Source organism: Delphinapterus leucas, chromosome 12 (genome assembly GCF_059928025.1).
Source record: "Delphinapterus leucas isolate spDelLeu-1000000601 "Yukka" chromosome 12, BTC_Dleu_Yukka2, whole genome shotgun sequence".
NCBI lineage: Eukaryota > Metazoa > Chordata > Mammalia > Artiodactyla > Monodontidae > Delphinapterus > Delphinapterus leucas.
Genome location: NC_143140.1, coordinates 68,165,619 through 68,183,164, shown reverse-complemented (window position 1 = coordinate 68,183,164; position 17,546 = coordinate 68,165,619). Strand labels below are relative to the sequence as shown.

Genomic DNA, 17,546 nt, shown 5'->3' with positions numbered 1-17,546 from the left:
CCATACAGGATAAATCCAAGGAGAAACATGCTAAGACACGTATTAATCAAACTATCAAAAATTAAATACAAAGAAAAAATATTAAAAGCAGCAAGGGAAAAACAGCAAATAATATACAAGGGAATCCCCATGAGGTTAACAGCTGATCTTTCGGCAGAAACTCTGCAAGCCAGAAGGGAGTGGCAGGACATATTTAAAGTGATGAAAGGGAAAAACCTACAACCAAAGTTAATCTAGCCAGCAAGGATCTCATTCAGATTCCACAGAGAAATTAAAACCTTTACAGACAAGCTAAAGCTAAGAGAATTCAGCACCACCAAACCAGCTTTACAACAAATGCTAAAGGAACTTCTCTAGGCAGGAAACACAAGAAAAGGAAAAGACCTACAATAACAAACCCAAATCAATTAAGAAAATGGTAATAGGAACATACATATCAATAACTACCTTAAATATAAATGGATTAAATGCTCCAACCAAAAGACACAGACTGGCTGAATGGATACAAAAACAAGACCCATATATATGCTGTCTACAAGAGACCCACTTCAGACCTAGGGACATATACAGACTGAAAGTGAGGGGATGGAAAAAGATATTCCATGTAAATGGAAATCAAAAGAAAGCTGGAGTAGCAATTCTCATATCAGACAAAATAGACTTTAAAATAAAGACTATTACAAGAGACAAAGGAGGACACTACATAATGATCAAGGGATCAATCCAAGAAGAAGATATAACAATTGTAAATATTTATGCAGCCAACGTAGAAGCACCTCAATACATAAGGCAAATGCTAACAGCCATAAAAGGGGAAATCGACAGTAACACAATCATAATAGGGGACTTTAACACCCCAATTTCACCAATGGACAGATCATCCAAAATGAAAATAAATAAGGAAACACAAGCTTTAAATGATACATTAAACAAGATGGACTTAATTGATATTTATAGGACATTCCATCCAAAAACAACAGAATACACTTTCTTCTCAAGCGCTCATGGAACATTCTCCAGGATAGATTATATTTTGGGTCACAAATCAAGCCTTGGTAAATTTCAGAAAATTGAAATCGTATCAAGTATCTTGTCTAAACACAATGCTATGAGACTAGATATCAATTACATGAAAATATCTGTAAAAAATATAAACACATGGAGGCTAAACAATAAACTACTAAATAACTAAGAGATCACTAAGAAATCAAAGAGGAAATCAAAAGATACCTAGAAACAAATGACAATGAAAACACTACGACCCAAAACCTATGGGATGCAGCAAAAGCAGTTCTAAGAGGGAAGTTTATAGCAATACAGTCCTACCTCAAGAAGCAAGAAACATCTCAAATAAACAACCTAAACTTGCACCTAAAGCAATTAGAGAAAGAAGAACAAAAAATCCCCAAAGTTAGCAGAAGGAAAGAAATCATAAAGATCAGATCAGAAGTAAAGGAAAAAGAAATGAAGGAAACAATAGCAAAGATCAATAAAACTAAAAGCTGGTTCTTTGAGAAGATAAAAAAAATTGATAAACCATTAACCAGACTCATCAAGAAAAAAAGGGAGAAGACTCAAATCAATAGAATTAGAAATGAAAAAGGAGAAGTGACAAATGACACTGCAGGAATACAAAGGACCATGAGAAATTACTACAAGGAACTCTATGCCAATAAAATGGACAACCTAGTAGACATGGACAAATACTTAGAAAAGCACAACCTTCTGAGACTGAACCAGGAAGAAATAGAAAATATAAACAGACCAATCACAAGAACTGAAATTGAGACTGTGATTTAAAAATCTTCCAACAAACAAAAGCTCAAGACCAGATGGCTTCACAGGCAAATTCTATCAAACATTTAGAGAAGAGCTAACACCTATCCTTCTCAAACTCTTCCAAAATATAGCAGAGGGAAGAACACTCCCAAACTCATTCTATGCGGCCACCATCACCCTGATACCAAAGCCAGACAAAGATGTCACAAAGAAAGAAAACTAGAGGCCAATAACACTGATAAACATAGATGCAAAAATCCTGAACAAAATACTAGCAAACAGAATCCAACAGCACATTAAAAGGATCATACACCATGATCAAGTGGTGTTTATCCCAGCAATGCAAGGATTCTTCAATATATACAGATCAATCAATGTGATAAGCCATACTAACAAATTGAAGGAGAAAAACCATATGATCATCTCTGCATCTTAGATGCAGAAGAACTTTTGACAAAATTCAATACCCATTTATGATAAACACCCTCCAGAAAGTAGGCATAGAGGGAACTTACCTCAACATAATAAAGTCCATATACGACAAACCCACAGCCAACATTGTTCTCAATGGTGAAAAACTGAAAGCATTTCCTCTAAGATCAGGAACAAGATGAGGTTGTCCACTCTCACTACTATTATTCAACATAGTTTTGGAAGTTTTAGCCACAGCAATCAGAGAAGAAAAAGAAATAAAAGGAATCCAAGTCGGAAAAGAAGAAATAAAGCTGTCACTGTTTGCAAATGACATGATACTATACGTAGAGAATCCTAAAGATGCTACTAGAAAACTACTGGAGCTAATCAATGAATTTGGTAAAGTAGCAGGACAAAAAATTAATGCACAGAAATCTCTTGCATTCCTATACACTAATGATGAAAAATCTGCAAGATAAATTAAGGAAACACTCCCATTTACCATTGCAACAAAAGGAATAAAATACCTAGGGATAAACCTACCTAAGGAGACAAAAGACCTGTATGCAGAAAACTATAAGACACTGATGAAAGAAATTAAAGATGATACGAACAGATGGAGAGATATATACCATGTTCTTGGATGGGAAGAATCAATATTGTGAAAATGACTATACTACCCAAAGCAATCTACAGATTCAATGCAATCCTTATCAAACTACCAATGGCATTTTTCACAGAACTAGGACAAAAAAATCGCACAAATTGTATGGAAACACAAAAGACCCTGAATAGCCAAAGCAATCTTGAGAAAGAAAAACAGAGCTGGAGAAATCAGACTTCCAGACTTCAGACTATACTACAAAGCTACGGTAATCAAGACAGTATGGTACTGCACAAATACAGAAATATAGATCAGTGGAACAGGATAGAAAGTCCAGAGAGAAACTCATGCACATATGGTCACTTTCTTTTTGATAAAGGAGGCAAGAATATACAATGGAGAAAAGACAGCCTCTTCAATAAGTGATGCTGGGAAAACAGGACAGGTACATGTAAAAGAATGAAATTAGAACACTCCCTAACACCATACACAAAAATAAACTCAAAATGGATTAAAGACCTAAATGTAAGGCCAGACAGTATAAAACTCTTAGAGGAAAACATAGGCAGAACACTCTATGACATAAATCACAGCAAGATTCTTTTTGACCCACCTCCTAGAGAAATGCAAATAAAAACAAAAATAAACAAATGGGACCTAATGAAACTTAAATGCTTTTGCACAGCAAAGGAATCCATAAAGAAGACGAAAAGACAACCCTCAGAATGGGAGAAAATATTTGCAAATGAAGCAACTGACAAAGGATTAATCTCCAAAATTTACCAGCAGCTCAATATCAAAAAAACAAACAACCCAATCCAACAATGGGCAGAAGACCTAAATAGACATTTCTCCAAAGAAGATATACAGATTGCCAACAAACACATGAAAGGATGCTCCACATCACTAATCATTAGAGAAATGCAAATCAAAAGTACAATGAGGTATCACCTCACGCCAGTCAGAATGGCCATGATGAAAAAATTTACAAACAATAAATGCTGGAGAGGGTGTGGAGGAAAGGGAACTCTCTTGCACTGTTAGTTGGAATGTAAATTGTTACAGCCACTATGGAGATTCCTTAAAAAACTAAAAATAGAACTACCATATGACCCAGTAATCCCACTACTGGGCATATACCCTGAGAAAACCATAATTCAAAAAGAGTCATGTACCACCATGTTCATTGCAGCTCTATTTACAATAGGCAGGACATGGAAGCAACCTAAGTGTTCATCAGCAGATTAATGGATAAAGAAGATGTGGCACATATATACAATGGAATATTACTCAGCCATAAAAAGAAGCAAAATTTAGTTATTTGTAGTGAGGTGGATGGACCTAGAGTCTGTCATACAGAGTGAAGTAAGTCAGAAAGAGAAAAACAAATTCTGTAAGCTAACACATATATATGGAATCTAAAAAAAAAAAAAAGAAGAAAAAAAATGGTCATGAAGAACCTAGGGGCAAGACGGGAATAAAGACACAAACGTAGAGAATGGTCTTGAGGACACAGGGAGGGGGAAGGGTAAGCTGGGACGAAGTGAGAGAGTGGTGTGGACATATATACACTACCAAATGTAAAATAGATAGCTAGTGGGAAGCAGCCGCATAGCACAGGGAGATCAGCTCGGAGCTTTGTGTCCACCTACAGGGCTGGGGTAGGGAGGGTGGGAGGGAGATGCAAGAGAGAGGGGATATGGTGATATATGTATACAAGTAGCTGATTCACTTTTTTATGAAGCAAAAACTAACACACCATTGTAAAGCAATTATACTCCAATAAAGATGTTAAAAAAAAAGAGAGAATATATATAGATGTCTATTTGTACATGTACAAAACCAGAGGATATACACTAAAATGCTAGCAGTATCTCTAGGTGAAGTTATTATGAATACATTTAAAAAAATTTTCTTCTCTTTGCTTATTTTTCTGTCAAAAAATATTTAAAAGATAAACAAGAATTGGAAGAATTGTTTCTGTGAATATTACGTAACTCTTATTTGCCATCTTATCAAATCAAAGCAGTTGTTTTCCTTTAACTAAAACTTTTTCTACAACACAATGCTTTAAAAAAAAGAGGGAAGGGGTAATCTATGTTCCCAAAGCCAGAGAACTAGCAAACAAAATTCTCATTACCAAAGGAACTAGAAAAATAAACCAGGTAGATTTTCTCTCCGTGAAAGTGTTGAAAACTGTGACCTACCTGGCTATTATGCTGACAAGCTCTAGTTGCAGAGAAATCGGTGTAATTATAAGAATTTTTGACAATTGTAGTTTCCTTCACAGAACTGACCAGTTTTGTGTAGAAATATTTTACTTTGCTTAGAAATCTCCGGCTGGTAGAGAGGAGTAGCTGCATATTGCATGAGCATTTAGATCAGGGACAAGCAACATGGGAAAGAATTTTGCAGCATTGAAATCACACATATCTTAAGTTGGTCACGCGTACTTTAAGTGGCTTTCCTAGGAGCAACAAAATACAGTTTGCTGAAGTGCTTCATGGTCTGCCATTCTTACTGCTTTGTAAAAGTAACTAAACTTTTAGTTGTTACTTCTGGCTCCTGATCATTACAAATTATGCAGGATTATAGTCTGGAACTTCTGGTTTGGTGTAAAGGGTCAGATTTGCCCCAAATGGTGACATTTAATTGGAAATAGGAGGCCACCTAGAAAATGACTGGGCTTTTGCAGCTCTAGCTTAGAAGACCACGTACAATTAGTGATTTGAGAAAAATCCACGTCCCTAGCACAGAACTGGCAGCTGGACATAGCACAATCCCAGCACAGAAAAGTTCCCAGTAAATATTTGTTAAAAAGTGAATCTGTTGTATAGATGTCCAGACAGAGGACCACACTGCAAACTCACACTTTCAATCTCCCCTAGACCATTTGCTTCATGTAAATTAACTAAAATTAAGCCATCTTTCCAGGTAGTTTCTATATAGTTCTGCCGAAGATAAGTCTCAAGTTTCTGTGGATCTCTAGAAAAATGCCTAAGAATTTAGTCTCCAGATATAATTTCCTTAATTCTAGTAGCAAAATAAAAACGAACACATAACAGTCAACACAACACACATGCACACAATCTTTTGCAGTTAAACAGCTTAAGAGCATAATTCTTGTAAAAAGGTGCATGCACACACACACACACACACACACTCACACACACGGCATCTGAGCATAAATAGCAAACCTCTAGAGTCTGTAATAACCTGTCATGTCTTTGGGGATTTTTAAATTATGTCTGAACTTACTAAAGTAATTTTCTTTGTTCTCCTCCTCCTCTGCTTTCTCACTATTTTTAAGCAACTCCTAAATAAAACTTATACCTAGAGAAGGTGGTAAAAGAGGGCAAGTAGAAAGAACCTATTATTAAACATCTATTGTGTGCCAGGCATTACTTTAGGCATTTTACATATAATATTTCTTTTAATCCTCAAAAAGCCCTTGCCAAGTAGATATCATTAACACCGTTTTATGCAACAGGAAACATATTCAGAGAGAATAAGAGGCTTGCACAAACGCAAGCAACTAATAAATGATTGAGTCAGACTGGAACTCAAGTCTTTCTGTCTGACAGGCTTAGAGTTTTCAATAGAAATAGAGTTTGCACCACTGTCAATAGTGTGGAAATATTACTGCTCCCTAACAGAAGATTACTGATGACTTGGAAGGCCAAAGGTAGTAGTCATTTAACCTGTGATGTCTTCCCCAGCCTCCTCCTATTTGACTGTGGTGTCTAATTTTGAGCAAGTGACCCCCAGAGCTTGAACAAGAAAAGGACTGTGGTGTGGAAACTGCACTGGTTGACTCAACCCTTGTCTGGGGCAGCATTCTTATTTAGTTCCCTTCCTCTTCTCAGTTTCAGGTTCCAGCCTGTGTCTGTGTCCTTTGCACAAGGAACAGGTGGCCTTCCACGCTTTCACGAGATGACAGTCCACGATGTTTATGGTGATTTGTCTCACGCTGTCCAGTGCATTTTTTATTGCACCAAAGATCAACAGGAACTTGAGTTTTATACACAGAGGTGAAAGATCTCTCTGACAAGAGCTGGGCACAGTCTCAGCATTTCCTTTTACCTGGTTGCTTTTTTATTTGTGTTCCTAACAGATGTCCTGGATTTAAATAACTTGATTATTTTTCAGTTAAACTTCGCAATAGCTAATATTGTTCCTATGGTACAGAATTAATTTTGATGAGGTGATGATATCAGGAGGGCATCGAGCTCTTCTTTTATTGACCCCCTTTTGTAAAGTTCATAAAAATGAACTTTGATTCACCTGTTTACTCTGGGAGTTAAGAAGGTGACACTTACTGATATATTTTGATATCTGTAAAAAATATATAGCCTTTCTGATACTTACATTTCTGGTTTTCAGGGCTCACAGAGTCAGAAAATGGAAATGGGATGCCTCTAATGGTTCATTTTCATTGCCACATTTGTCCAGTTTAGCCAAACAAACTGTCTACTTCAGGGCCCATCCTTCAGGGGTATGTAGGACGTAATCATATTTTCTCTATCATATCCATGCTTATATATGGATGTTACAAAATTTACATTATTCAGTGTACCATTCTATATCTCACATTATTCTCTTAAATGTATTACATAACTATTTTCCCCAAGTCAATACATATTTTCCTGAAGCATAATTTTTCTAGGATGTGTTCTATTCCTTTTCAGTATGTGACATAATTTATTCAACTAATCCCCTGTCATTAATTTTTTTGTTTGTTTCCAATTTGTCTTTGCTATGAAAAATGTTTAAAAAAGATTTTTGTGTGTGGATTTTTGAACATAGCCCATATCTTATTGTAAATTTCTGTGAATGTGGAATTACTGAGTAAAGGTACAAACTCATTCTGAAAAAGTGTGGTGATGCCAGTTTTTATGTTCTCCACCAGTTTTACTTCCTCTCTTTCTCTCTTGCTTCATCATTTCTGTGCTGACCTTAAATCTCAGCACATGATTTGGGTTCCTTTAGAAGCTGGGAGCGTGTTGTGTTCATTTTCCCCACTTTGCTTACTCTGCTGAACACCTACTTTTGTAAGTTCCTTAAAATAAGCATTTGTGGAGTCGTAAAATGACTGTGTGTCTTTCATTTGACATAAGAAATATCTGTGTCAAAAGTTAGACAATCCCTTTTTGAATTATAGTTTTCTCTGGATATATGCTCCAGAGTGGGATTACAGGATCACATATGATAGTTCTATTTTTAGATTTTTAAGTTTTTATCCCATTCCTGGTCATACATCCAGAGAAAACCATAATTTGAAAAGATACAACACCCCGATGTTCATTGCAGCACTATTTACAATAGCCAAGACATGGAAGGAACCTAATGTCTATCGACAGATGAATGGATAAAGAAGATGTGGTACATATATACAATGAAATATTACTGAGCCATAAAAAAGAATGAAATAATGCCATTTGAAGCAACATGGATGGACCTAGAGATTATCATACTAAGTGAAGTAAGTCAGACAAAGACAAACGTCATATGATATCGTTTATATGTGGAATCTAAAAAAAAAAATGATACAAATGAACTTATATAGAAAACAGAAATAGACCCACAGACATAGAGCACAAACTTATGGTTACCAAAGTGGAAAGGTGGGGAGGGGGAGGGATAAATTAGGAGTTTGGGAGTAACATATACACACTACTATATGTAAAACAGATAACCAACAAGGACCTGCAGTATAGCAAACTATACTCAATATTTTGTAATAACCCATAAGAAAAAGAATCTGAAAAAAAATAGATATATATATGTATGTATAATTGAATCACTTTGCTGTACACCTGAAGCTAACACAATATTTTAAATCAACTATAGCTCAATTTTAAAAATGTTAGACAATCCCACATGTGTCAAATTAGTTATTTATAGCTCTTTGCAAAGCTCAGTAATGTGCCAGAAATATTCTGTGGTTGATCATAGATAAAATTTCTCTTCCAAGGAAATTTCTCATTCTTCTATAACATGAATGTTGTACTTTTCTTCAGATAAAATTGATTAAACAAAACATATGGAAGTATAATTTTGGATACGTGTTCAAGATTCATTAGTAATAGTTTTAAACTTGTTTTTTCACCTGAAAATGTATTGGTCTTATATCCATTTATCAGCTGGGATAGCTGTGCATTTAAACACAATACTAGTTCATTTCTTTGTCTTGGAATTTCTGTATTTCTTGGGCAAGTTAAAGGAGTTCAGAGAGTATTTGTATTGGAAATATACAAGTGTGCCAGCCACCAAGTTAACTATAAACACATAGGTCTTGGCATTGGACTAAGAAAATAAGTCCTTTCATTTGGTCTATACACAATGTTCTGAACAACTATTATGATTAATTAACTTTTCCATGCTTATGTGTGGAGTTCTACTAGCTCTTAGAAAACTAGCTCCGGCTAGCTTGTCATCTGATCACATACAGAGAACAAGTCAGGTGAAAATGGAAAAAGCCAAGCAGCTAATCCTTTAAGAGGCAATGATGATTTTTCAAAAAGTCATCTCAGTCTAGTTAATAAATTGTTACCTCTCTCCCTGAAAGGAATCTTATTTTACAGTAGAATTATAAATATACATTTGAATATTAACTTTTAATATGCTGTGTTTTGCTACTGTCTGTTCATATGTTGCAATCTTGGCCTCAGACAACAGCTCTTTACGGAGGGTCTGACTTGGGAGCTATTTGCTTCTAGCCATGCCACTGTGTGAGAGCAAAACCTAATTAAACAGAGCTTGTTTTTTCACTCAGTTAAAAACCTTGATACCTATTCAGTGATGATTGATGCTAACAGATTGAGTTGGAGTTTCATAACTATAAACACTTCCATTTTTCAAGCACTTATTATGAGCTAATACTTTACATTTGCTATTTAATTCTTATGACAGTCCTGCAAACTATTTGACAGATGGTAAAACAGGCTTAAAGTTCCTAAGTCTCTTAGTCAGCGTCCTACAACTAGTAGGTGGCAGTTGGGATATTCAAACTCAGCTCCTTTTTACTCCGGAGCTGTGTCTTTTCCATTGTCAGACACTTCTGAATGTTTTCATGCATCTGTGTGTGCTACTGGCATGTGAGACACAACAGAAGAAATCTCAGGGGAGGAAGGGAACTTGGGGTTCATGTAGCAGCCACCTCACACCATGCTTCTGGAAACACGCTCGCCAAGAAATGTCAGCCTCTGAGAGCATAACTGATCCTCCTCTTCTCAAACCAACGTTGAAGAAGGAGCAGAGCCTGAACGTAGGGAAATTCTGCTTTTTATTCCACACAGGTACCTTTTTGTCAGCATTCCTGAGATATAGAAAACTGAGAAATTACAGGGAAATTAAAAATAGCACAAACGCTAATTCTCACACGTGCACGCCTCACAAGCACACATGGAAAACACATTTGTTTTGTGTGACACAGTTAATGGGAGTAGGGACAATAAATAAGAATGGCCTTTTAAAAAATTCAGACACTAAAATTTACCTGTGGTTTCTTCAGAATGTTGGGAATGTGACGTGGCCTCATAGGTTGAATAATGGCAAAAACATATGGGCCTTCAGAAGAACATTCTTTTTAGCCACTGACTTTCTTTAACATTCCAGGGGAATTGCTCATTTCTGTATATTTTAAAATAGTTTGGTGAAGCATTGCAAAGACTATTTTTAAGTTAAATATTTAATATCAGTCATAATTTTTTGGTAACTGCTGGTTCTCAGTTGCCTGTCCCCAGCAAGAGCTAGTTTAGATACAGTATTGCCTAAAGAAGTCAGGATGGGCTAGACTATTCCAAGTTTCCCTAAGATGATAGCACAGGGCTAAGTACTTCTATTTTCACCCTCTTGAGGTAGGTAACATTATTGCACCCAGTTTTCAGATGAGGAAACTGAGACCCAAAGGATATTAACTAACTTGCCCACTAACGTGGTAGACAAATAGTAGAGTTAGGATTCAAACCCTGGTGGTTTTGTGCCAGCATCCGGGTACTTCATCTCCAGGCTCTACAACTCAGAGAGAGCCAGGCTAGTCGTTGGGAAGTTAATCTTTCAATGATTACTGCTCTGTGTTCATTCAAGGTTGGAGAAAGGGCTCTAACCAAAGCTTTATCAGATCACCTTGAGCAATACGTTAGATAATAAACCAAAGAAAGAAAAGTAAGGAGACTGCTTAAGATTCAAGGCTGGGGATCTGTGAACTCCTAAAGACCTTAGGGGATTGAGTGCCCCTCGGAGGGCATCATTTCTGGCACAGAGCCAAGGAGGAAGATGAAAAACACATCTCTGGGTGGAAAGTGTATTTAGATGTCATGAAAGGGTCATCCTGTGTCCTTAGGGATGACTGGTGCTCATTGCTTGGTCTGGAGCACATGCCTAGGGTTGGAAATGATTCTTGACTTCGGCTCCTGGCATATGCAGAGCAAAGCAGCAAATGCTCGTTACCCCCAGCATGGATCTATCTCACACGCAGTGCTGCCCCTGTGGGCACATCCCCGTGGAGCTCCAGAGCTTTTTCTCTTAAAAGCGTGTAGGACTTCACAATTCCTTTGCCTTTCTTGGCCCATCCCCTGGGTGGGGCTGTTTGCTTCTCAAAGCAAAATGGCTTCTATCTTTGGGAGGTGCATCTAAAGGCAAAGCTACTTTATTTATAGGCTAATCATAAGGCCATAATTGGATTGGGTCTATCTGCCAGTCACCCTGAGATATTTATGGCGTGTGCTTCCTCCAAGTCTGTTTCTTTCCATTGTCCAGATCAGAGGGAAAGTAAGAGAGGAAGGAGGTTAAGTTACTGGGTATTGCTTAGAGGTGATTCACCAAGGGTGTATTTTAGCCCTGGGTTAGACACATAGAGTGTTTGCAAAAAGAAAAAAGAGAAAAGAAAAGAGTAGCATTTTGTGATGGGAATCCGGTACAATTAATCCTTCCTACCTTGCTATTTCTTCTGAGTATATTCAGACTAATTTAAGGATTCTCTGGATTATGTATTGCAGTTTTATAAAAATTTTGTTCTCTTTTAATTGGGGGTTTATTTGCTTTAGTTTATGGTTAATTTATTGTTTATTTCATAGGCTTGTTTTTACTTAGAGGAACCACCTTGCACAAAGAAAAAACTTTAGAATAAGTGTTGTATGTTGGGATAAGATAAAAAGAGGAAAGGTAACCTAAATCCAAGTCTTGGCTGTCAAGCAGGAACCATATAACTTTTCCATTTGTAAAAGGTTTTGGGTCATATCAGTGATTCCCAAGCATGACTGTCCATCACAGTCACCTAAAGACTGTTTTAGAATGAGATGACTGCTATGAAGTATGCGGGGACTTTTTGGGGTGATAGAATTTTTCTATATCTTGATTATAATGGTAGTTGCATGCCTGAATACATTTGTCAAAATCTGAGAATTGTACAGTAAAAAGGATGAATTTCACTGTATGCAAATTATCTTAATTTTAAAATTTAAAAATATTTTTTAAGTCTCCCGAATATTAATATATTGAAAAAAAAATGTCTGGGTCCCATTCCAAACCAACTGTCTACTGAAGGGTATCTATTCTTTTAACCGTCTCTGTAGTTGTGAATCTGATGGGAATCAACTCAAACGTTCTAAGTTTTCATGATCCCAGGTTCAGGTGTTGGTCAGCCATGGCCGTGAAGTCAAGAGTAGCATAGATGGCAAAGAACAGCATGGTGACTACAGTCTCAGAGTGTCCGGACAGACCATTTAAATCACATGGGGAATGGAGGAAAAATGTGTGGTTAGGTTCTTGAGTCTAATACTCAGTTAGAGCAACCTTCATGATCAATGAGCCAAAAAGGTGGGAGCAGCCCGGTACTGACTGATATTAGAAACCAGTGTGAAGATGGAGGATGTTGAACTTAGAACTGTAGATTAATGAAAGCTATTATTTTCCCCCTAGCATTACAAAGGAAAGAAACGGTGCTTTGGGATGAGTCTGACACCAATCACATGATGATAGCATGTAAGTGTCCAGCAGAAACAGGCTCGTTGATTTGGACCGTGTAGATTTTAAGAAGGAAGAGAATGCATCCTCAGGTCTGACAGATATTTTGGGCCCAGCATCAACCTCTGAGATTCCACCGTAACACCAAAAAAGATACATGAGACCCTCAAAATTAAACGTGTTTACTGATAGCATTAACAATACACTGGGCTCCTAATAGGAAAGTGGAATGTTGAAAATAGCTTTGTTTAAAGTTCCTGAAAGAATGTAGTAGGTAGGTTATGGGGTGTGTCTCTTTCAAAGTACACTTCCTTAGGATCATCCCTCCCCAAAACCCTTCTGAAGCTGGAGGATTAGGTGACTACACATCTACAGTGTAGCCACGATCTCTGGCTATAGCTGATGGAACAGTAGCGGGCGCCAACGGCACCGCGATTGGGGATACTGCATATAGCAAGACCAAGATGGTTCTCTGGGGAAACCAGAATGAAAGGTCACTGAGGAAGTGGGTTGCAGTTGTGCATGGGAAGCCAAAGCCACAGGCAAGCTAGCATGAGAGGGAAGAAGTAACTGCAAGTAGTAACAACAATTACAACAACAAAAATAGTAGCTAACACTTATGAAATGCTTCCGTGTGCCAAGCACTATGTGAGAATCCTATCAGGTGGGTAACATCACCATCTTGATTATAAAACGAGGGAACCAAGATTTGGATGTGATGACTTTCCTAAGGTCACACAGCTGGTAAGAGGCAGAGCTGGGAGGAAACCCAGGTAAGGCCATTCTTAACCGAGTTTACACAATCTCTGTAAGCATTGGTCTGCTTCTTAGGAAGCCCAGGAGGCAGCTGCAGTGAGGAAAATGGAGGGGATGTGCAGGTGGAAAGGGCAGAGCAGCGGCCCCATTCCTGAGGGCTTCTGTGGTCCCAGCTCCAGTCTGCACATGACATTGCTGTGCTTGGTGGAAGGTGCTCTGTTTTAGGACCTTTGCCCTGATTTCTTTAATGGAATTACTTGTCCATTTTTTAAAGATTTCACCCACCACTTGGTTCCTCACCCCACTCGTCACCCTTCTCTGATGAAAGGCACCATTTATAAGGACGCCCACAATCCTGAAGAATAACGAGTTGGCATCCTAAACAATGGGCTGGGGTCCTCAGTATATTTTCATGAGGAAGCTGTCCTATTGTGGAAACAAAATGAGCTGACAAGCTCCCTCAGTCCCTTGGGTTTGCCAGGGAGGATCAGACCGAGGGATCATCTAGGAGCCCAGGAGCAGGTGTGCTAGGAGAGTTTTTCTCTCAAAAGGCTCTGATGGAGGTCAGCAGGGCAGACACAGAAACTCCCAGGAAGAGAGGATGCTCAAACTAAATGACAAACTGGCCACTGTGCAAATTTCAGAGCTGTGGACTCATGCGGACCAGTCTTTAGTTTTCAGCATCTGGTGAGATGGCTCCATTTTTTTCAGTTACACTGAAACACACCAGCAACGGAAAGATCTCCTCTGGCTCACCCGTTTGTTTATTCTGCTCTTCTGTGACTTCCCAAAGGGTTTTCTTAATATTGTATGAATTCAGCTCTTTGACCCCCTGAAGAGAAGTTCGGGAACTGATGACCTTTCTCTCTAATCTTACCTTAGCGTTCTTTCTGAACTGAGCCACTGAGGACTTCCTGTTTGAGGCTGAAAAATAGTTAAGCAAGCAGCTCCAGCCAGTTTGACACAACATCAGAGCTGTTGCTAGGCAGGGCATTTTAATCTCACGAGCACCAGCCTGGGTTGCCAGGTTGGCACAAAGTCACAGGTGACCTCACCTGTCTTCCTAGTTAATCTTGTTATCCTAATGGGGATGATTTCCCCCGCTGTGGAGACTTGATGCTCTTGGCACCTGGACAGTGCCGAAGGCTTGACTCAGAGATGAACAAGAGCTTGTCGAGGACTCACTTGCTGCCAGCAGAGGCTGCAGGTGCTGCCTGACCAGCGAGTGGTCCTAGGCTCACAGGAATGTGCACACTAGTAGATCATGAAAGACTTGCTCCAGGAAAGCAGCCTCGGACGAAAGGAAAGGACTTGGAATCCTTTGATCCTCAGAACATACTTCACATTCTTTATGGCATTGTGGCCTCTTTTCCTTTCCCAGGGGAAGCGTGCACTTTTACATTTGTGTGGTGCCCTGCATGTGGCATCCTAGCTGAAGCATTATTACATTGCTGTGTGTCTGAAGAAGCTTGCTCTGTGACAGGAACTTGCTTCGTAAAACAATTAGGGAACTCCTAGTCTCAGCAGTGCATTATGGGAGAGGGCTGGAGAGCTAGACTTAGGTCACCCCTCAATCATGTGGATGGAGCAGCTCCCAGTTATCCCAAAAGGCATTTATTAATTTTCCTGCTGCCTGGTTGGATCATTTGTATCTTTAAAGAGTGGAGGGCCTCATCTGGCAACTCCACATTGCCTGGAAAACCTGGGGATTTGCCATTACCTATTTGTAGAGGTGTTCTACCAAGTGCCGGAAGAATCCATTATTATTATTCTTGCCTTCATTTTTAATCCACGAAGTACCTAGGAGACAACTCACCTGTTAATAAAGTTTCATTTTCTGATTTAGGAAAACAAAACGAATCAAGAAGCTTTGAAGCACATTTTTGAATTGTGTTGACAGAGTCATTTCTAAACCTTTGAAAAGAGATTCTGCTAGACCAAAAAATAAAATAGAATAGAATAAAATGAAATAAGCTAAAAGAAGCAGAATTCTTTTTGTAAACTAGCTAAAGGATTTATTCCTTGAGAGGTGGGTTAGAATCCTAACTTCATCTCTTTCTAGCTGAGAGACCCTGGGTAATTTACTCAGGCTCAAAAAAGCTTCTTCACAGGATTGGGTGCAGACTAAATGAGACACATCTGTACACTGGCCAGACCAGTCTGGCACATAGGAGGCCTACATAGAGCATACGGATTCCTGTCCAGGCTTTTGTGTTAGAAGTCATTAGCCATTCTTCCAAAAGAGGCATCACAGAATCAGAGTGTGGATTGCTTTTCCATAAGAGCCACTTCAAACCATAAGAGGATAAGAGAGAGTCAAGAGAAGGCCTTCCAACCCTTTACATTAGGGATACTTAAAAAAAGCCAGCATACTAAAACCTCTTGTCACTTACTTTCCCATTATGGGCTCTAATATCCAAAGCTTTGGGGGTTATATCAGGATAAAGACACATACTCAAAGTCCTGGAATTTGTTGCTCCCCTAAAACGCCTTTGAGGAGGGAAATTGTGGGAAGCCTGCATGGATGGCCATGGTCACGGACTCATGATGTCACTGAACGAGAATCATTGTCATTCTGAGCCATGCTCAAGGTAGGGGGAAGCATCACTCCTGTCATATTTCTGGTAGCAGCCATTTAACTAGGGCACAAATGATTAATATATTCACACAGATGGAAATGTGTACTTCTATTATTATAAAATGTTTGTGCCCACCTATTTTTGTTTAAAAATATATATATTTTAAATAAAAGCAGCTCTCATACATATGAAGCAGATGCAAAACAGAAATAGACTCACAGACATAGAAAACACACTTATGGTTACCAAAGGGGATAGTGTGTATGGTGGGGGGAGGCGAGATAAATTAGGAGTTTGGGATTAATGTATACCCACTACTATATATAAAATAGGTAAACAACAAGGACCTACTCTATAGCACAGGGAGCTATACTCAGTATCTTATAATAACCTATAATAGAAAATAATCTAAAAAAGAATATATGTATTGTAAATTAACTACACTTCAAAAAATTAATTAATAAAATAAAATAAAAGCAACTCACATCTGTGTTCCCTGGGCTACCTGAGCATGCCCTCGAAGTAGCATGACTCACCTAGGACTCACCCTGTTTCTAATGTATTTCCGTGCTAGACTCTGAGCTGATCAATAACCCTGCGTTCAACTCTTAGTTATTTCTATTACTAGATGTCTGAACTTGGGCATTATTTACCCACCTTAGCCTCTGTTTCATCTGTGAAATGGTAGTAATAATAGTATTGATAGTCTGTGGTCTTTTTTGTTTGTTTGTTTGTTTTTTCTGGTGAAGATTAAATGAGAGCAGAGACCTTAACCCAGTGCTTGACACATATTAAGAGTTCTATAATTGTTACTATTATTGTTATTGTTACTATTGTGATGCCACTTCCAGCACTCACTCACATGAGACTAGAAGAGTTTTAAAAAATTGATTTATTGTAGCTAAACCATAGTCCTGCTCATCTAGCTTTGGGCTTTGACCTACAGGGCTGGATGTGGTTGGAGAGGAACGGCAACAGCGTTGACTGGCTTCACGTTAGATTCCTGACTGTTGATCTCAAGTGAGCACTTAACGCTGCCCAGTAATCACACAGTATTTCTCTGATCTAATCATCTTTTCACTCTCTAAGGTGAGGAGTTCATACTCTCTTCAGTCTCAAACCTCCCATTCTTACTCTTAGCTAACGATCATGCTTCTATTTCAATGACAAAAGGAAAAAGATGCAATCAGAGGAGATAGCTCCCATCACCTCCCCATCTTCTCACCACCCCGTCTAGAAGTCTGTGTAACATTCTGTATTCTTCCTGTAACCACGGGTGGACTGCTGTGCCCTTGGCTAAACCACGCCCTCCTCCCAAGCACTACAATCCATCCCCTCTTGCCCACTCAAGATCATTGCCGTAGCATTCTCCCCTCTCAGCATCCTTGATTTTTCTCTTTCTACTGATCATCCCCGTTAGCATGCAAACATTGAACTTTCTCTCCCAC

The 17,546-nt window shown here is 38.5% G+C and overlaps 1 long non-coding RNA gene across 4 annotated transcripts in view; it reads left to right on the top strand.

The window, feature by feature from the left end:
• Positions 1-9,589: 9,589 nt before the first annotated feature.
• LOC111166002 (uncharacterized) overlaps positions 9,590-17,546 on the top strand; it is a 31,819-nt gene continuing 23,862 nt past the window's right edge. For all 4 annotated transcript variants that reach the window (XR_016395212.1, XR_016395211.1, XR_016395213.1 and 1 more), the window contains exon 1: positions 9,590-17,187. This is a non-coding gene — a long non-coding RNA (uncharacterized LOC111166002). The remainder of the gene's footprint in view (positions 17,188-17,546) is intronic.